This window comes from Oryzias latipes, chromosome 5 (assembly GCF_053564925.1).
Source record: "Oryzias latipes strain Hd-rR chromosome 5, Olatipes_Hd-rR_3.1".
In the NCBI taxonomy this organism is placed as follows: Eukaryota; Metazoa; Chordata; class Actinopteri; order Beloniformes; family Adrianichthyidae; genus Oryzias; species Oryzias latipes.
The window spans coordinates 25066145-25088701 of NC_136241.1; the positions used below are offsets into that span (position 1 = coordinate 25066145).

Here is a 22557-nt window from a genome sequence, read left to right on the forward strand (position 1 = left end):
TGCACTGAAGTGGCTGAACTTTTTTGTTTGAACAGAAGAACTTTGATTTACTGGTTAAAAGTTTACTTTGACATTACAAAGAGCACAGGCAACTTTAGCTCTGCTTCTTTTAGTAACATATCTCCCTAAACTGGAGAACCTTCTCTGCGAATGAAAATTAAATGTCCAGGTTGGGTTAAGCAAAAGCTTTATAAAGAAAAAAAAGTAATTACTCCTTATCTGAATGTGTTTGGAGGCCGTCTGCAGAGCTACGATTGTCTCTACGTTACGTTGGCAGCTTGGGAGATAAACTTCTGTTAAACTTGAAACCGTCCCATCCTGCTGTGTCAACAGTCGTAATACCAGCGAGTTCATTAAACTTGTTGATTTTTACTTCCCATATGTCTCACCATGACTCAAAGCCAGCAGCTGTTTCCAACAGATCTGTTAGGAAGACAAACACCCGTCGACAGCAACCCTCAGTGGCCTGAAACAATATTCCCTTCACCAGGCCTGAACAATAAATCGGAAATTTATCACCACCATGTCAGCCTGTGCAAAAGACAGCATAAACTGCAATAAATGGTGACGTTAAGTGTTAACTGACACAATGTCTTAGCAGCTTGAATTATTTAACAAATCAAATGGAGCCGTTTACGCATTTGGCCAATCATATGAACCCCTTCACGTTGTCCAATTGAAAAGAGCCCTTTTATGGTAGATGCCCGCCTGTAGATCTTGGTCATTTGAAGTATAATTTATGTAGACATTTTATTTAAACAAAACTATTGCAGTGAAATGGAAATGATGTCATTGTTTTTTATTTTACTATTTGTTCATGTATGTCATATCGTCATCACAATATTGATAATTAATTTTGCACATCGCAGGTTATCTTTGTGTTGTGCAGGCCTAATGTACACTATTGTAAGGGCTGATAAAATGCTACAATAAGGTTCCAATAACAGTAGGGCTGCACGATATGAGGTAAACTCGCTATATGCGTGATCAATATTGCGATGACGATATAACTTGCAATAAATGAACAAATAGCAAAAACAACAAAAACATTTCCATTTCAATGCAAAAGTTTAATTTAAACAAGAGTCAAATACCTTGAATTATTCTCCAAATGACCCTCGTCTAATTAGGAGGGCAACATCTAACATAAGAGCTCCATCTGATAGGTAAAATGCATAAAGTGATTTATTCAAGTCATTAAATAGTTCAAGTTGCCATAAGATTGTTTTAGCACATTTATTGCGATTTTTGCAGACTTTTGCGATATGGATATTGCAATTACGATAAATTTGCGATTAATTGTGCAGGCCTAAATAACAGTGTCGTTTTTATTCCCATTGATCTACAGCTGCATGTTTGGTTTACTGAACGTCTTTCGCTTGAGTTCAAAATGTTTTATCATGACTGTACTTTTGCAACTGCTCAGCTTACAGTGTTATACATTTAAGGTTATAATCTGTAAGTACTCGTGTTCTACGCCCTTATTAGCCATAGACTGTTGACAATCACCACCATGCCATGTCTCGTCTACAGAATGTGTTGAGTTTGCCAAAATTACATAAATCCTCTCTACTGGACTTATTTTTCTAGAAAGGTTTAAACTTTGAGAGTTTAAACGAGAGAAAAGTGTGTCCAGAGGGGTTTTCCAGCCTAAAATCCTTCTTTGCGTATTTTGTTTATCAGGATTTTTTTTTTTTTTTTACGTAACTCAGTCCATGAACGAGGGATGACTGTTGTGTAAGATGAAACATTTCAAATGTCATGTTTCAATCGATTGAGAGAGATTAGCATTACCCTTACAGATTAGCATTACCATGTTGGCCGGGCATGCAACTCAAGTGTGACTTGTTTGTGTTTAAAAAAAAAAAAGTTCCACTAGAGGGCACTGTAGGTGTGTATATCAATATTTGCTTCTGACAGTAACGCAGAAGAAGTAGTAGTGTTCAGTTTTACGCCGCGCTTGGCGGAATTGTTTTTAAAGTGACACAGAAGATGAAGAACTCAACAGATTTAGTGATTTGAAGTGATTTAAAAAGTTTAGTTGACTTGTTAGCGTGTGGTCTTCAGGCTATGGTTATTTGAATAATTGTTAATATGTTAATATACTGCTAAATAAGCAGCAATGGTGTGCTGTAGTGACGCGTGTTTATATTTGATCTATTATTATCTATTCTTTTATTTGCTTGTCAAGATGAAATGTCCTCTCCTGTTCATGTATTTTGTTAAAAAAATGTCTCCTAAAAGTTCGACTTATATTTAATTTTTTTTTCTTTATAATGTATTTTTTGCTGCTGCAACTTTTAGTCCAGAGCAACTTATACTCAGAAGAAAACAGTACATGCTGTGTACTCTCTGTTCATACTTGTACTTGAATCAATTGGCATCTTGCATTATCTTATAAAGTCGGATCTTTTAGTGTCACGTATGTTTGTCATTTTAGCCATGTTTTTTATTTTTTAACTTGAATCATTGATTTTAAGTGACATTTCTAATTATTTCTTTTTGTTTTAACAAAATACTCATAATAAAACTGTAGTTGTTGGTTTGAGTCTGTTTTTCAAACCAGGTCAAAGCCGAACAGTCAGATATTTGTGCCTCCTGGCATAAACCAAAGCCCTGCACCTAAACTCTCAGTCGGATGCTGCATGTGACTGCCTGTACACCGACTTCCCATCATTAATCACTGGTGCTGCTTTCATTATCCCAACATGATAAAAGCCCTTTTAGACGTATTCAGATTGTGATTGTGCTTTGTGTCCTGCTTGTCTGTTGTCCAACGAAAACCCTGCATTCATCAAACCACACGCAGCTGGACAGACATGATCTAAACCTCCAAACAAATGTACGCCGGCTGCTTTTCTGAATATCCGCCTGTAGATGAAGGTTGGAAACCAACACTATAGATCTATATCTCCCATTTCCCCCCTCACCTCGTCCTCTTGTGGATTTGATTTTATGATTACACAAATTGGATTTAATAGCACTCAGTGCAGACCATTACTGCTAAATGATTCTGCTCCACCAGCAGTTTTAATAAACACACGAGGTCGTTCTGAGCTTTAACCACTCAATCCCCCTTCAGACGTTCTTCACTCATCTATAAGCTTGTTCATCTGAGGTTTGGACACTTTTGCTTTCACTTCCCTTCCTCTTAGAACTTCAATTCTCTGAGCTAACCATGATTGTAAAAAGAAGTGAGTCAAAGATTACGGTACAAATGGAACGTGAACATTGAAATGGGAGTGCAGGCGAGGTCAGCATTTGCGGCTCAATGTGATTGATCGACCTGAATCTGTCTCCTGCAGAGATCTGCAATAATGTGGTTTTAGTTTTGGAGTGGGGGTACACAAAGATCCTTATATGTTAACAGATTTGTCAAAACGATGAATTCTGCTACCTGTTCTGTACAACTGAGGTTGTTGTGTGTGGCAACTGGACTCAACGCGGATGCATTGTGTTAAGAGGTAACTCAGTCATTTAAACTGTCATCAGTAGTACAATGACTCCTGAATTTCCACTTTCCTGAAGATTTGAACATATTGGGGAAAAGGTATTTATGCAGGATCGTTCCATAGCAAGTTTTTAAAAAGTACGAGTTTTTTAATAGATGAGTTGGACTTGATGGTGTCCAAAACCAAGGCCTGACTGATGCCTGGCTAATAAATCTGTCAGTGTATTGAAAGCCATGCTAAAGATTGCTGGGATTCATTGTAGATTTTTTTTTTTCATCGACTGGAGTGAGAGGATGAAGGACAGTTGTTAGGCTTCAATGCCTGATTAGCTCTTTCAAGGGTTAATGATCTGGCTCTTCTCGTCAGGAGACAAAAGATGGAAGGTTATGTCTGAGGCCACCCTCTCTGTTCAGCGAAAGGCTATCTTTTTTTTAACTAAATGCCTTCCTTCACACATTTGGCTAAGATGCAGACCTCACTGTCCCCAAAGGAGCATTTTGGGGCCTTCAGATGGAGGTGTACCACAGACTGCTCTTATGAGCTTTACATCAAAAGCAGCACCATCATACTTCACTAAATGCATGATAATGTTGGTGTAAAAAGAGACGAAAACTACTCAACATTGACTTTACCAAAACAACTTTAAAGTGTAACTTTCTTTTTTCGATCTATTTTTGAAGTAAGTTTAAATGGGCACTGTCATTTTATACAACAAGAGCACACCAAGTGGGTCAAAAAGGGGTGGCAATGATATTCTTAAGGTAAAAGCATAATTGGTATTTTTGTAGCTTTCTATTTAAATAGTTGTGTGTATATGTAGTTGTGTGCTGATCGCACGAGGACGCAGCATGGATGGGTCTAATCTGACTGGTTATGGGCATTGTTATTATTTTTAGGCAGTGGGTCTGAGGTTTAAAGGATGAAAACAGGATTGATTAATAAAGTAGGCCCTACAGGGGATTTATTCATTTGTTTTGCCATTGATGCCATGATTGATAAAGCCACTTGGATAAGTGGTGTCACCTTTCAATACGGAACATTTTAAAGTTTAACTGTCATGACCGAACTTCAAGACGTCACCTGGAGAACTGAGAACTATCACTGACAATGATGGCCTAAAATATTGCCTTCCTTCAATTTGAAACTGAATTGCTTTGTTTTGTGTTAAGATTTTCCCATTTTACATTGTAGAATATATCAAAACGTTGGGTAGTTGTAGTACAGTACTTAGTTCCAGGTAGTATAATGTTTAAAAGCCGTTAGTCTAACTTTGCTGCTGTTTAGGGTTGATGGATCTGCGTATTTTTCATTAGCGCCACCATCTGCCCGAAGTCTTGTATTACAACAGAGATCATGATTTACAGCTGCGGTTCACCATAACTCCTTCCTGTGAATTATAGATAAATACATCAGTTTAACTCAAAACAGAAACGTAATTCTATTGTTTGACACAAAAACATCTTTGCTGATTCTTTGACAGTTGTGTCGTCTGTGACTTTGTTCAAACAAACACTGACTGCGCTCCAATGAAGTCACTCATGCAACTAAGTTTATGCACAAAGTTAATGAAGGACAAGCTGGAGAGAGGCAGATCTGGAAGGTTCCCCTGTAAAATTATGAACACGCTTTTATAGCAACATTTATGAGCTGCTTCCATTGGTTTACAGCTGTGTTCAATTGTGAAACGTTTTGATTGCATCCCCTAGAAATGGTAAGAAATGTAAGTTATTTGTAAATAAAACTGCATTTAGTTTGGGCTTTTTGTTTGTCTCAATGTTTGGACTTTTACTTAGTCAATATGGTTAAAAAATAAAAAATACATTTAAATCCTAATTTATATTTGGCATAAAGTTTCACAATCAGAAAATGTTTGAGTATCTAAAGAATTCTCTTAATAATTGAATTTTTTCAAAGTCAAGTTTTTGTTGTTTTTTTGGTTTAAAATAAACATTAAAAAAAATGAATAAACAGTAAAATACACAGACATTTTCTGTTTTAAAGGTGTAGTCACATACACATGGATGGGGATGACCTGTAGAGGTCCTGCAGGTTTTTGGGTTGTCTGAGCCCATAAAAGGTCATAGGCAGAAGCGCCTGCTTCAAGGCACATCTTATGGGGAGTGCAGATGCATTTGTCAGCTCCCTTTTGAAAATGGAACATATGATTGTTAAGAGTATGCACTTACGACTTATGGGTAGCACCGCCATGAGGTACCCATAGTCGGGTTAATAAAGCAAATGCTTCACGTTCGATTAGCGTCAGCCGCCTCTCCTTCGACGTGCGTACATTTCCCGGCTGGACCCTTGTCCAAAAATGTGTTTCAGAGGTGTGTGGGAGGAGAACCTTTCCACCTCATTGCTGCATGAGGACTAAATAAGTATATCTCATTTACAGAGCATTGAAGACATGGATGATGTTGAGACATCAGGTTTACTTATTTTGAAGAGCCCCACAAAAGCATCGGTAATCACGTCTCCATGTCTGGGTTCATGAGTTCATTCAGAGGTTCATCATCTACTGCTGGAGGTGTGTCTGAATGACGGCGCCTTCAGCGGTACTTCCATTCCGCGTTAGTTCAAGGAGGGAAAAAATGAAATAATGAAAGAATAAAATTAGAAAATCTTTCACTATTTTCTTGATGCAAAAAAAGAAAATATAAAGTTCCGGAGCAGAACGATCAGATTCCCCACCATGTTGCTTTTGGACTCCACCCGCTGATCACGCCACCAACATGTTATGGGTCGAAGCTGAGATCCTGATTGGCTGATGTCGCGTCTTCTTGACAAAATGTGAGATATTAAAACTCTGAAAACATTGCAGTGCGCCCCCCAATGCCCAAATTGTGCCACGAATCGATGCCCGAAACTCACTGCTGCCAGACCTCCAAGCCACGCCCTACACTCAAATCGTGCCGCCAGACCTCTAAACGTGTGTGTTTTGCAACATCCCTGCTGTGTAAATCAAATTCCGTGTGAATGCAGCTTCAGTCGGAACTGCTGTTCATAGTTAGATTACAGACTGGCTGCGGGTGAAAAATGTCAAACCTGTATGAGGCACACAGAGGGCCCCAATTTATCACCACTTGCCGGCCTCTTGCATAGTCTGGACGAAAAAAAAGAAAAATCTACACGACATGTTACGTATCACCTGCTTCACCCTTACTTTACCCTTGCATGTCGTATAAACATTTGCTACAACTTGTTGCTCGCAGCATGCCCTTAGAACAAACATGCATGAACCTTTTGGCTCTACAGGTTCACCGAGCAGCCTACGACTTCAATATTTCATGTGGGCCACCTGCCTGCCCTGTAAAGGTTTGCCTGTTTTCCGCCCACAGACGGCCCTTATCTAGCCATAAAAGCAGTTGGGACTTACCCATAAGATTGGACCGCTGTGCTTCCTAAATGGCTGAATATTTCTGTGCTTTAGTAAAGTTCAGGTAAATGGCCCCCTTCTTCTATTACTGTGTCCATCTCGCCTCCACTCAGGGACCTGTTATTCTCAGCAGGTGCGGCTCTCTGCGTAAATGTCTACCCTGCCGTGAGTTATCGAGCTACTCACGTCGTTCCTACGTTCGCAGGAATGTCTGCACTTTCTCAACAGAACCCTGTAGACACACAGAATTATTTACACTGCTTTCAAGTTTTATGTGTAGCTTCTACCTGAGCCTCAAGTATCATTTCATCATATCATTTCTATCTGTTTAATGAAACATGCGCTCAAAATAATTCATAACCAGAATTTGGGAAACACAATCCATCAAAGAAAGCCAAAAACGAGAACAATGGAGATTCTGCTTTCTGGACAAAAGTAAAGACGACTCAGAGGTGTGTTCCAGCTCTGGATGGATGTTCTACACTATAACGCTGCGCGTCTGGTGGAGGGGGCAAACATTGAGAATGTTCCTGCTGTTGCTAAGGCGCAGTAACTTGTAGAAAAACGCTGCAAGCCCACACACACAGTCAAGTGTTCTTTTTATGCGCCGGTGAATGGCTGCAACCTTCTGCAGCCCTTTGACAAGCCCGTCTGAGCAGAAACACACCCACACATCTTTAATTTGTCTCCAATATTGGCCCTGCCTCCCCATCCTTGTGCGCGTCCATGTGTGACGGACATTTTCCAGAGCGGGATTAGCCGAGCAGGGTTGATGTGCCTCAGCGGTCCTGAAGGGCTGACCCTGAGGTGAAGAGGGGCCAGCAGGACACTCCTTAAAAAGGCCTGGTAGATTCCCTCTGGCCATTCTGAGCTCTCCCTCTTGGTTTTTTTTTTTGTGTGTGGATTTTCTGCACTATGTTTTCCTGACAGGCGGCCTCCTGTTGATGAAGACGATCATCTTCTCATTAAGCTTCAAGCCTGCAAGATCCTTCCATTAAATTATGTCTGAGTGCCTTCCCTGGAAGGAGACTCGCTTGAGTGGGTTTCAGCAGACGTGTTCCGTACGTGCACACTCGCAAACGGATGCACGCGCACACTCCCGCCTCCAATCATTTCCAGGCAGCGAGTCCGGGGTGCATCTGAGAGCAGTGCCCAGCCTGGTTGCCATGCCTACGCACTTGGCTTGAGCGACACCGCGTTCATCTTAATGAATTCATTTTAGACCCGTGTTTGTTGCTGTATTCTCGCTCCGCTGTGTACACATTCTTAATCGTCCGGGAGTCCGAGCTTTTCCAGAGCTCAAAGTGACCCGAGGGAAACAGCTTATTGATTCAGGAGTGGGGGGCGCCTGATTAAACTGAGCTTTTGTTGACACTCGATCTGAACTTGTCCACAGGTCAGACCAGAAGAAGGTCTGCTTTCGTCTTCATTATTGTGGTCCTCAAAGGGCCATCCTGGAATATCTGGAATAATTACTATTTTCTGTAATTTGCCTCTAAATGATCTTATCGTCATTCCCCAACAGACGTTTGGCTTAAACTAGCTCAAACGTCTGACAAATATTGTCTAGAGAAAAACAATGTCTCTTTTATAAGCACTCAAATATTCAACGCTCACCCCTCGGCCTCAATATGTTTGTTCATTAATTAGACACAATCATGTAAATACGCTTGTTCTATCATCCTTGCCGGAAACAGATCATTTCGGTTAGGCTTACCTCGGTACATTGCCGTTTACCTTTTGTGGTCTCGCTGTTTCGCAGATTTTCTTTCAGTGCAACTTTGCATGCTTTAGTTATTTTTATTTTTTAAACAGCTGTTGAAGTGAATTATACTTTATTAATGCCATGATGGGGAAATCAATCATCCTTCCTGTACAGAGACTCAGCGTGTACAAATTGCTAAAGTTATCTTCGCACACGATCAGATCTTTGGTGTCATTGCATGATACTGGATTTAGGTTTGAACTTTGAAAGCGTAAACAAGAGAAAATAGTGTGAAAATGTCTCTGGAAATGTGTATTCTAGCATGTAAAAACCTTTTTCACAACAATTTGTAAGAAATTAAAATGTTAATGTAGTTTATGAATTATATTTGCTTGGTTACCAGTAGGCCTGCACAATATACCGCAAATTTATCGTTATCGCAATATCCAGCTCTGCAATAGGCATATCGCAAAAGACTGTGAATATCGCAATAAATGGTAAACCCAAAATGTGTTAAAACAATCTTATGGCAGCTTGACGCTTTTAACGTATCAAAGAAATGCCTTTATGCTTTGACCAATCAGATGGACGCCTTCCCATTGTTTACCAATCGGATGGAGGCCTATTATGTTAGATGTTTGTCACCTATGTCAATGAGGGTCATTTGGAGTGTAATTTTAAACTGTTTCTAATGAAATGGGAATGATGTTTTTGGCATTTTTCTATTTTTTTATATACCGCAAATTATATCGTTATCGCAATATTAATCTCTAATATCGCATATCGCAAGTTTTCCTCATATCGTGCAGCCCTAGTTACCAGTTTGTATTTCTAAAGTAATTTTGTACTTCTATTTAAAATTATTTAATATAACATTAAAAGTGAAACCATGAAAAATGAAAATATTCTTTACATGTTAAACTGTAGCATTACTTAAATTGTTTTTTTTTTTAGCTGCGGTCTCTCAAACATTGGCAAAAATGTGACTTTTGATAAAGCGGCCAAATTGGCCATTTGATTTGAAAAACTAAATCTCTTGGTTGAGCATATTCTTAATGGCCAAATTATATACAGACCTTAAACATTTAGTTTAACCACGAATGCAGCGTCTCATAATGAGTCTGCCTCTACAGTAATGCACTGAAAACACTGCTAATAAAGTTGCAAACACAGTGAAGTATATTTAAATACTACCAGATTTTGAAATGATTATGGATAGCATGTAACGTTACTTTGTTGTCCAGAAAATACTGTCTGACATAAACCAGACTGTGTTGCAAGAAGGTGATAGACCGCTGTTTTTGCATACTGGTTACACATTTAACACCACATTTGCATAGCTTCAGATTTGTGGTGTTACCAGTATCTTGCGACTTCATCATCTACAAATGAGCCCTTTTTATTGAACTTTCAGGTTGCTGCTCTAAGCTCTATGGACTGGCATGAATGGATACGACGCAGGAGGCGGCGTTTTGTTTGTGTTGCGTATCCTTGTGTATGTCAATATTATAGAAAGCAGAAGAGGATCACGAAATAATTCACTACTAGGATGGCTAGGAAACATGACTATATGTGTACAAACATTTAATCAGATTATAGCTGATAACCCCCTAAATTTTATTCGCCAAACAAAAGATTTGTTTACAATTATCCGACTGGCTAATGCTAATTTTGGATCTTACTGTCTAATATGATAATCTTCACTCTAAAAACCTTTTGAGTCACAGCTTATTTATATGACTAAAAAGAAAACATTCGCAGTTAAACCTTGTGAAGCCTGAGCATCATTTCAAAGAGCAAAATGAGTCGATTTATTCTTCACAGCACCTGGGGCTGCTGTCACTTTGATTATCTACCTTTCTGCTTTGGTCCAACAGCTACTCTACCCACTTTTCCAGCCAATCAATATCGTTTTCCCTTCCTTTAAATTTCCCCACTGTTTGTCTCCAGATTCAAGGCCGATATACAAGCCCTCCTCCCCCCTATACTCCATCTCTTTCTGTCCTTCGGATGCATCATTCATTTTCTGACCCCCATCGGGTTTTTAGCTCTGGGACTCTTCATCAAAGATCCTGTACCTGATTGTTGCTGTTCCACCATCGAACCACAAAAATACTTTTATTGACTAAATAAATGTGATGTGCTGCTATATCTTGTTATTCCTGTAAGATTTCTTTCTTTCTCAATAAAGAGTTGATCTTTAGACATTCATGTACCATCTGACATATTCATGTTAACCCTTTAATTCCGTTGATTGCATTGAAGAGTTATGGAAGTTGAGCTAATAATGTAATATTAAAGAGATAACATTAGAAATGAGCAGAAATATTAATTGCCAAAGTAAGTTTAAAAATTTACTTTGTGGTAGAAATGAGAACAATTGTATCACATTTATCATCTCCAGACTCAAAATATTCTGATTTATGTGTCTGCAGCGCAATTTTTTAAATTTAAAATATTACTTTTATTCTTTTTTTTATTATTATTACTAATTTTAATTCCAAAATTAAGATTCTTAACATTAAAAATATTTATTTTTTAAGAATCTTTGTTTGAGCTCCATTCAGCTGTTTGACACGATGTTCACACGGGGCATGTGTCATGCTTTTAAGAACATGCTGAACACAGGTTAATGTCCTTTTATCACATGGTTTTCACACTGGATTGCTACTCAATACTAGCAATTGTGAGGCTTGGTGCGAAATATCTTACGAATTTTGCTCCAAGCTTTTTCTTTCACAGCTCTATTCCAATATATGAAAGACTTGGTGTCGCATCATTCCGGCCAAGCACAAACGGCAATTATTAATTACTCCTTCATGATCAATTTTCATGCGGTTGGCACTTCCGTGAAACTTAAAGGACATCATCCATACGTCGCTATCTAAAATATTGAGTAGCGATTCGTGAACACAAGAGTTTTGAACTCACAAGCCTAAAACTTGAATTTACGCGGGTTTACACAGGCTCTTTGAGTATAAAGTTGACTTTAAAAAGCTCAATTTCCTTTTTGAATTAGCATTTATCGTAGCATTGTCCATTATCATAAAGATAGGTTTTTTTCAGCATTTTTACTTCAGTTCTGCTGAAAATTAGAAATGCTCAAGTTTAAAATTGTTTTTGCAACTATTCTCCTTCAAATGCTTTTTCTGTGACTGGAGATGTATTTTCAAATGAGATGTTTTTATGATGATTTGGAGATTCTTTTGCTTTTTTGAAGCCGTCTTAAAGGTCTTCTTAGTTAAGTGTGCATATTATATTCTTTTTTGCTGGCTGAAATGTTTTTAAATGAATCCTCTGCACGATATTTTTCTTGTTCACATTTGTATTTAAAATGAGCAAAACTTGGAGCGTTTTTTTGTGGTGTTTTTAAAGTGGACAGGTTGTGCAGCAGAGACTGAGCAGACGGTTTCGGGCTCGTCATCGCCATTCGGTGCGTTAATCGGGAGCAGAGATGCCCTGACTGCTGCCACTACGGCTGAAGTCGCCATCTGTGACGGCTGCCGGACAGCAGGTTGGGGGGGAAGCTGGCGTCCCGTCCTTCAACAATCCTTTAACCACTTTACAATTGCTTGGAGGCACTCCAGACGCAGCACCATGACACGTTTACTGTCTTTTAAAGGAAATTTAACACCTTTTCTCACAGATCTGGTCGGTACCGTGGCCTTTGTGGTTCTGGAAGTAATTACGGGACTATTAAAATGTCAAAGAAGACCAAGAATGGGACATAAATTTGGGTTATTCCAGAACTGGTATTTGGTTTGCAGTCACAGGTCCGGAACAAAAGTCGTCTGAGAAAAGCCCGGGTTCAGACGAAGGTGTAGCTCGTTTGTCTGATTAATGCCGCCTCGCCAACCCGCCGTGTAGTGCAGCAATAGCAGAGGAAACTTAATGCCCAAGTAATAACTTTGAAAGCTCCTGTTTCCATGGTAACCGATAAGAAACCTACCCAAAGAAATAGATTTCTTGTGGTATTGAGTTGCAGCACAAAGCAGTCGGTATCTTCCAGAGGCAGGCTGACCCGCTGCTGTCTGCCACAGCCAGGTTAGAGGCTTATTGACCGTTTCTGACAGACAGACCGACCGAACGACCGACAGACAAGTTCTTCGCTCAAACGGGCCGCCAGCCCAGAGTTCAATTAAAAGCCTGGCTCTGTGTGAAACCTGCACATATGCCAAATAAGGAGGAAAGAGTAAATCAGACTTGATGCTTTCTCAGCAACCTGCTCGTCCTTCAGGAATATTGATGACTCCTCCGCAGCTCGCTCCAATCCCCCACCCCCCCCACCAAGAAGCTAAAACATTTATCTTGTCCTGACAGGCTGAGGAGATTTTCAGGTATCAGATGAACGCTTTGAGAACATTAACTGCGTCCACCTGCGTTCTGAGCAGCCAGGCTTTCATTTCAAACGTGCGCGGTGTTGTTTTCTCCTCTCATAAAGGCTCAGCAGGGTCTCACTTCAGCTGAGGGTCCTGCCGAGGTCAGAGAGTGGTTTATGGTTTAGTCTAAATTTGGCCTGCACAATAATATGAAAATTTATGAACATCTGGATATCAGCCAGTATTGCAAAAGATGGCGTAAACCGTGATAAATGGTTACACACATGCATTGACAGAGAAAGCATCATGTTTTTAAAAAATTCAAGCGCACCAGCCTACATTGTTCTTAATGGTCGACCCTATTAGTTTTGGCCAGTACCACCACCACAAAGGTAGACATTTATTCTTAGGTGTGTCCACTATTGAGATACGTTGCAGTAGAATTTATGTTGACTTTGATTTAAATGAAACTGTTACATTGAAATGGAAATGATGTATTTCTTGTTATTCTATTCATGTATTGCAAGTCCTGTCGTCATGGCAATATTGATCACTAATATCTCAAGTTTTCGTGCAGCCCTTGTTTAAGGGAAGAATTCTGATTTTAAATTTTTTTTAGGTAAAAATATTTCTTTTATTTTAAAAATGGACAAAAACAAGGTAATAAAAGAAATATTTGCCTCAGAAGTCGTGACTCAGAAGCAGCAATAGACCAAAAGAGGAAGAGGCTCCCTCCGGGGCAGATCCCAGGACAATGTCAGGTCTGTCAGAGCGGTCTAAGCTTTTCGGAACTGGCAGCTCGCCCCGGTACCTTCCCATGCCGCCCGGCTTCCAGAGCGGTCCAGCCCCAGAGCGCTAAGCATTTGTGCAAAGTTCATAAGGCTTCCTTCTGTTTGTGCTGCCATAATGGGGGCTCCATCCTGCCGTAGCTCAAAGAGGGCTTATGGGCTTTGCAGAGGCGTGAGTGTTCTCTCACTTACTGACTTTGGATGACTGCATTCATTATGAAAGGAGACCCCGCCACACACACACCCTCCACCATGATTCCTCTCCACAGATCTGAATCTTTTCCTCCACCATTATGTTTGTTGTTGCTTTTTGAACTCAATTTGCTGAGCAAAACGCTCAAGTTGGACAAAACTCTGAGCAGGTGCTGAGAGTTGAAGAGCAGAAAAGTAAAAAGTGTCCTTCAACAACAGAGATGTATAATCCATCAGAAAGAGAAGAGAACAGACAGATACTGTATTTTGATTCCATGTAATTAGAACAGCGTCACACATTTTGAATTAAAATGTACTTTTTGACCTCCCGTTTGCAAGTGATCAGTCCTTTTCCTTCCACTTTTTTCTCACCTTTATTTTATTTAACCAGGATAAAAACTCATTGAGATTAAAAATCTCTTTTTCAAGAGCGTCCTGGCCAAGAGGCAGCAGCACAACAATAACACACAACACTTATATACACTCACACTCAATCATAAAAGACAGTTTTAAATAAAGCATTTACAATTTGAAAGCTTTGTCTCACGTTCTTTTTACAGTTTTTTAAAAGAGCCCAGGGAGATCAATCTTTTCAATTTAAAATTTTTCTGGAGTTCATTCCAAAACTGTGCCGCAGCAAATCTAAAAGCCTTTTTGAGGTTTGTTGTCAACAGTTTAATCACTTAACCCCAGCGCTTTAGCACCAGTATTGACATTCTTTGGAGTATCTTAACTCTTCAACCATTTACGCAATTAATGAAATTTCAGCGGATTCTGAAGCAAAGGAAATCAGTTTTGCACTGGTGTGGTGGTGAAGTAATAACCCAAAAATAGAGATCATGATGCAACAAAAGTTTTGCATAATGGCAAAAGAATATTATAGCTACTTTTTTCCATGTGAAAATCTGTTGTTTTCACATTGATGGCGGTTGAAGAGTTACGGTAGTTCAATGATCGCATAATATTTAGGGATTGCCAGTGAAATCTCAGGTGTTGAAGGGTTAAGTATGTGCTTTACTGTGATAAAATGACCAAAATCATTAGCCGCCATGGTAATGTTATCATCTTTAGGTATAGGTTCTACTGGTTTTTGAGTTCTTCGCGCACATCGAAGGTCGTAGAGAGGAGTGGGCGCATCTTAAGGGGGGCGCAGGTGTGTAATGCAGTTCGATTTTGATTAGATTTGATTTGAAATGGTTTATTTTAAGCAATCAAGTAAGAATAATACACAAAAACAATACAATCAGCAGTTATACATTCATACAAAGACATATCAAACTAAGGATAATTAGACATAAAATGAAATATTGCTTGAAAGGGAGTGGAAGGAAGCGAACTTATATATTCCCACCCCTGTTCTACCGTAACCATTTTATTACATTATTTATCATTATCCGGTTTATAACTTCTATCAGACAGAATTAAGAATCCTTAGGTATCAATAAAGCACAAGACATGAATTACCGGTACTTAATTATTAGGCAAAAATAGATATAACTATTTTAGAAATCAACATAGCAGATGCAGATCAGTGTCCTTGAGAGTTGTTGAAATTGAAACGTAAGATTGTCACGTGTGTGGTGAGTGTAGCATTAAGTATTCATAAGGTTAATGTAGGACGCACTCACTTATGATGTACAGGTGACCACTGTCGTACAATGACCTTCAATTCAAATCTATCTGTATAGCCTAATATTACAACAATAGTTGTCTCCATGGGCTTCATACCAGTACATGAATAATAAACATGAAATCATTAAGATTATGAAGTCATAGATTTCAACATGAAGTCATGGAATAAAATAGTCAGAGCAATCGCTGCATTAGTCACAATTTCTCTAATGGCTGTCTGTGAGGGAAAAATTGGCGAACCTGTACGGGGCGCACAAGGAGCCTTCATTTATCACGTTAACAGCACTTGCGGGTGTTGGGGGGGGGGGGGGGGGGGGAAAGGAAAAATCTGTACAACCTGCCTGTCTCACCTGTGTCGCACCCTTGGGTGTTGTACAAGTTCTCACCATGACCTGTCGCCCCCAACATGCCCGTAGGAAAATATGCATGAAAATTTTCATTCTGCCGAGTCACCCACTGGTCTCCGAATTTGAGATTTTGTGCGAGCCGCCTGTGTGCCTTGTACAGGTTTGCGCATTTTTCCCCCACAGGCAACCAAACCTGGCAGGTTAGGGTTGTTTTCATGAAGCCGTAGGCCGAACTCAACTGTCACTGTTGATAGAAATACTGAAAACCAAACAATTTGTGACTTTTCATTTGTTTTTAAGACTTTTTGTGACTTAAATAAGAAGAATCTTTTTGTTTTATTGTAAATACCCTTTTTTTTATCAAACATTTTTTCTGACCCCTGTCATTTAAAGAAAATGGCTACTGGCAGATCAAACTATCCAAATATCTGTACCAGACAAAGAAACATGAATGACTGCATAGAGATGGGTTCATTCCTGAAAATGCTTAAGCGTTCTGACATGGTGCTGAGTGCTTGTATGTTGGGAAAGGTGTACGGTCTCATTACAGCTGCCAGAATCTTTGCCCCCCCCATCCCCCCGCGATAACAACCCTGTCATTTCAGCTGTGCGTTCTGTTCGAGCAGCCTAGCCTTCGCTCGGTTTCTCACCTCACATCCGTCCCACATCAGCATAATTCAAGCATGACCCCCTCCCCCCCTCTTATTTTCTGCTCTTTTTTTTGCGGTTGAAGCCCAAGCCTCTGTCTATACTCACATCATACATCATCCGGACTGCCTGCTCCGTCCCCGCCCCCTTCTTTTTATTGTTTTTTCCTATTCCCACCCTTCCATGGACATTCGGATTCCCCCTGATGTGTCACAGTCTCCGCTCTCCTGAAGCTGATCAAACACTAAACAATGCTGGGAGTTGGTTTTTTGTCACTCCATCTTCAACAGTATTAGCAATTAAGCAGATTTACTCTGACTCAGCAAGCTGGATCAAAACTCAACAGATTTTCTCACAGCAGGGGGGGGCCTGAGCTTCCACTCTGTGTGGCGCTCATGTAAAAAGACACCCTTTCCTTGATGTACAGGTGCACCGCACAATGTTTTCTGATGCTGCGGCGGCGGTGGAGGAGGCGATCAACTTTCAGTCCTCTGCTGTGCTTTTTTGCACACCCCCTGAAAAGCGTTTGGTCTGGGCTTTGTGGGAATGATTGTCAGTGGCTTAATGAGCTTCTGTGCCAAGCTAGAGGCTTTGGCAGCATATGTGACTGCGGTGCGTCTGTCCGTCCCACTCTCCAGCCGCTTTGACACAACGCAGTGCAGCTCAGCAGAAGTCAAAAGACCTCTCCAGTCACGTTTCTTTTTATTCTGGATTTTACCACCGGGAGAAAAGGGGGCTTTCTCATGGGGTCCAGTGCTCAGATCAGAGGAGAAAATTGTGAGTAACTTGCAGCATGTGAATCTCTGCAAAGCCCTGCAGCACTCTGGAGTCTCTGCTTTACACAGAACCAGTGAGTTTTTTTGTTTTGTTTTGCTGCATTTTAAAGTAACTATTGAACGCAATACGGGATTCTTATACACTTTTTATTTTGGGGGTGGTTGTTGTAGAAATGGAGCGTCAAGGGAGTACATTTAAGTAAAAACCAAGTTTTCTTCATGTTTCCCCTGCAATAACAAAAGCAGATCTGAACTCCTTCCACAGATAATACACTCATACTTTTGAGCAAACAGAGACTAAATCAATGGTGATCATTTTTTTAGATCAGTTTGTCAGCTGTATCATGCAGTTGGCAAAGAATCCTGGTTTTTAAATGGGAATCTCCGTGTCAAATTCATGTCTGCTGCCTCACTTGACCCACTCCAATTTCGTTGCTCGATGCCTGTCCAAACATGTTCATAAACCTATCAAAAAGGAGCTACAGTCGAAGGTCTTTAAGCTTCATCGCTACATAGAAGCATTGACTGTATATGTCAGTGTATGGGACACACAGATGTTGTCAAGAGATCAGGTTGATTTATTTTGAAGAGCTCACGAAAAGCGTGGGTAATCACGTCTCCATGTCTGGGTTCATGAGATCCTTCAGAGATTCTCAAAGTACGTTGAGATTCTACTGTTCTACTGCAGGAGCTGCATCTAAATGACGGACACTTTCAGCGTGACGGTGTCTCTCTGTGACCCAGTTTGATGACTTACTGTCCCGCAAAAATCCAAGGAGGGAAAAAAAAAATTAGTTTATTATTGTCTCAATGTTGTTTCTCTTTTGGCTTTTTCCCATCAGGGGTCGCCACAGCGAACAAGTCGCATGGAAAACTTGGCACTGTTTTTACGCCGGATGCCCTTCCTGACGCAACCTTCTCAAACCTCAACCTTATTATTGTCTCAATGCAATTAAGAAAAATATAAAAGAATTCAGAAAGTGAATGATCAGATTCTACCCCGTGTTGGTTTTGGAATCCACCCTCTGATTGCGTCATCAGCAGACCACAGCCCAAAGCCAAGTTCCTGATTGATTGACATGACGCAAATTTTTCACAGTTCAGATATTTGCCAAACCACCGCACCATGCCCAAAACGCGCCACAGGAAGTCTGTTCACATCTTTGCATTGACATTAAAATTGTTAGGCCTGATAGGTATCTCAATTTGGAAGGTGTGAACTACAGATGCAACCATTCACTTTCCCCACGATTCAGTTCAAACTTTCATTTTTTGGTCCTGTTTTTTTTCCGAATCAATGATATAATACAATTTTTTATTTAGCTAATAAGCCAGTAACAATAAGGAATAACCTTTCAGTTGGCTTATGCTGTGGCTGGTGTAATCTAATAAAACAATCTTAAATATATTAAATGTAGCTCACGTTTTTGACACTTTCAAATACGCACATGTATGCAGTAAGGATTCAACAGTTCACTTTCCCCACGATTCAGTTCAATGGTGTAACATACCGTACGGTACGGTTGTGCTATCCTTGGTGTGATCTGAAGAGGCACACTGCAAAAACAGGCCCTCGGTTTTTATGAGTCGTAAATTCTTAAAATGTGAACAAATTTCAGCCAACGGGTTAAGAAATATAGTCCTATCAAGAATTCTTATTTTAAGAAAATATGGAGACTTTTTTTTGAAAACTAAGATTATTTTTCTTTTAAAATACTTTTTTAGTAAGATTATTTTTCTTCCAAGACAGAAAAGACTATTTTTCTTGAAACAATTGTCTTTTTACTTTTTTAAAATTCAGTTTTTGCTGTGCACAAATATTTGAAAATGCCTTCTGGACAAACAAGATGGAGTAGAGAGGTACTGTTTGAATGTATGATGGTCAGATGCGTGCTTCATTTGTTGAGAAGAAGCTCCTGAGTCGTACTGTTCTCATGAACGTCTGACAAACGGGTTCAGATTCTGTCCACATGAGTGGATCTCCGTCTTTGTTGAATGTCCGCCAAAACGAACATCAGCCTGATGACTGTGAGCTGAAGCATCACTCAGTACGTCTCCTGGCGCAGTTTAGCTCAATTACTTTTCCGGTCTGACGAGGCCATTTAATCAGAGCTCCCTTTCTCTTCCAGCACACTTTGGCGAAGTGATTTACTGAAAGTTTGTCCGACTCTGCAGCCACCAAGAAACTTTGAAGATGGAAGTGAGCTGTTGCTGCATGGATGCTGGATCATCTTGTAGTTTTTCTTTGCTGAATCTTCTCCTTGCATTTCAAACTGCTTGAGGCAGGTAGGTCATATTCATGCAGAAAAAATTGAAAACGGTGACGTTCAGAAATTCCAATCAAAGCACTTCTGGTTCATTAAAAGTATGTCTCCTTGTAATTACAAAAAAAAGACAAGTTAAATGAAAAAAAAATTGGTTTATAACCAAAAATTCTGTCTCACATGTAGCCCTTTAAATCCAGATCCATCATTTGCAACAGAAAAGAACAAATGATCTTTATTCTTCTGTAATTCTTCAACCATTCAAGCAATTAACGCAACTTTAACAGATTCTGAAAGGTGAGTTAAGCAGCATTGTACTGATATGCGACCCTCTCGATCAGAATTCGTTGGAAAAGTTGTTGTTTTATTTTCATTGCTTGGCCGGGGATGGGACTTGTACTCAGGTGGGACTTATGTGATTTAAAAAAATAAAAAGGCAACAGCCACTAGAGGCCGCTGTCACTGTCGTCAGTACTGCTGACGTGCTTTTGAAGAAGCACCGCTCAGTCTTACACCAGGCTTGGTGGAATTGTTCCAAAAGTGATATGAACGATAAAGAATTCAATAGATTTAGTGATTTGTAGTGATGTAAAGAGTTTAGTTGACTTGTTAGCACGCTCTCCATGCTCTGATTACCTGTACACTCGTTCATAGGTTGCACTAGGCCTGCACGATTTTAGAAAAATCTGCGATATGCGATATCAGTGTTTGAAACTGCGATGACGGTATGACTTGCGATAAATGGAAAAATAGAAAAGCAAAAATACCAATACATTTTGGTTTCAGTGTGAGTTTTATTCAAATAATTCAACACAACTTAAATTAACGTGCAAGTTTTATTCAAAAAGAAGAAAATATATTTACCATAGAACTTGCCAAAACTATGATGAATGATTACAAAAAATTTATATAGATGCCCAGGAATATAATAGGTTGGTGTCTCCTACATTTCCATTTTACTGCAAGTGTTATTAAATAAGTCAACATAACTTAAAATCCAAGTCTTTTTCAAAAAGGAGAAAAATTTAAGACCTATAGCTGTGGCCAAAACATAAATGAACAATGAAGAAAAAAGATAGAGACCCACAACTTAAACGTGACCTAGTATGAACTAGGGCTGCACGATATGAGGAAAACTTGCGATATTAGTGATCAATATTGCGATAACGATATAATTTGCAGTAAATAAACAAATAGAAAAATAAACAAAAACATCATTCCCATTTCATTGCAACAGTTTAAAAATTATACTCCAAATGACCCTCGTCGACACGGGGGACAAACATCTAACATAATAGGACTCCATCTGATTGGTCAACAATGGGAAGGCGTCCATCTGATTGGTCAAAACATAAAGGGATTTATTTGATTCGTTAAATGCTTCAAGCTGCTAGAAGATTGTTTTAACACATTTTGGGTTTGCGATTTATTGCGATATTCGCCGTCTTTTGCGATATGCATATTGCAGAGCTGGATATTGCGATAACGATAAATTTGCGGTATATTGTGCAGGCCTAGGTTGCACTAACATGGTAAATGGCGTATACTTATATAGTGCTTTTCTACCTACAAGGCCCAAAGCACTTTACAGTCACAGACCCAGTCACCCAGTCACACACACATTCACACACTGGCGGTGGCTCTGCTGCCGAACACTATATATATACTAGAGTCAGCCTACATGAAGCTAATGAAAACATCAATGTGTTATGGTAGAGAAGCGTGCAGATATTCCGTTTTTATATTGTTATTCGTTACATTTTTGCCTTTTAGGATAAAATGTCCGTTCTTGTTAAATAAATTACTCCAAAAGTGCGACTTTTACTTAAATGCGACTTAGTCCGAAAAATATGGTACTGTAATTGCGTAGACCGTCAAAGAGTTAGTGTTAGTGTGTTACTTCATGTCTTCTGACAACAGCTCCAAATTTGAGGGTTAATGTCACAGTGAGCTCAGAAAAATGTAATACCATACAGTTAAATATTATTGGAACAACTTCATTAACCCCATAACAGCAGAGCTTTAGCACCAGTGCTCACATTCTTATCACTACCGTATGTCTTCAACCATTTCTGTGAACAACGTAATTCCAGATGATTCTGAAGTGGACCAAAGCAACCTTGCAACACTTTACAGTAGTGAAGTGTTTACGCAATTAACTCAAATCAGCCGATACTGTTGCAAAGAAAGGCGGCTCATGCTTCACTTGGTAAACTCTTGCATATCGGCTGATTTTCTCTGCGTCCGAATCAGCGGATTCACACTGAGCGCAGACACGGTTGAAGTGTATCTCAGTTTGTGTTGTGAAGGAGTTGCTAGAGACATCTCCAACCCGTATGACGGGGTCAAATGTGATCCTGACATTACATCCAACACGTGACACACCGGATATTCATTTTCTGACCGTTTTTTGTGATGACCAGATTCAAAAGGCCGATAGGGAGTGAGTGTCCGCCCGAACTAAACACTGGTTCACATCCGGCAGGTTTGTCAAACAGCTAACTCTGTAACGCTGACCAGATGTTCGGCTTTCATTGAGCAGCAACCGTTTGTTTCACAGCCTGATGGGAATTACAAAACCACCAGAGAAGATGATCCTACACAAACGGAGTCCTTAACACTTTATAGGGCTGTCGGAACTTCTTCATAGTTGGCAGAAGTAAAAGTCTTTGGAGACTGATGGGGGGGTGATGGTGGATATAAAAGCCATCCATCATGTCCATAGCAGCACAGTTTGGTCTGGGGGGGGAAATTACCCGCATCAGTCAGAGGAAGTGAACGAATGTAGAGAGGAGCGAGCTACTTCACACAAACCAATATCCCTGTCCCCACAGTCCATCTTATGAATTCATCTCTCAGCCGGCTGCACGGCGAGGATCACACACTAATGTGATTATTGTCCTGAGCACGGTGCTCCGGCGAGACTTCAAAGAGAGCAGATCAGAGAGGAAACCAGGCTGAGATGTGGACAGCTGCACTTTGTAAAACCTTTTCCCCTTCCTGCGGCTCGCACTCACTCCGACGGCTGTGACTGTCATTTCAGCAGACACAGCATTAA

General features: G+C 39.9%; 1 protein-coding gene across 17 annotated transcripts in view; it reads left to right on the plus strand.

The window, feature by feature from the left end:
- Nucleotides 1-22557, plus strand: part of chl1b (cell adhesion molecule L1-like b) — a 210975-nt gene that overhangs the window by 24218 nt on the left and 164200 nt on the right. The window contains exon 2 of one of the 17 annotated variants that reach the window (XM_078947531.1): nucleotides 19365-19521. The exons of the other annotated variants lie outside the window; for them this stretch is intronic. The gene's annotated coding sequence lies outside the window, so the exon portion shown is untranslated. The remainder of the gene's footprint in view (nucleotides 1-19364; nucleotides 19522-22557) is intronic. 17 annotated transcript variants of the gene reach the window in all.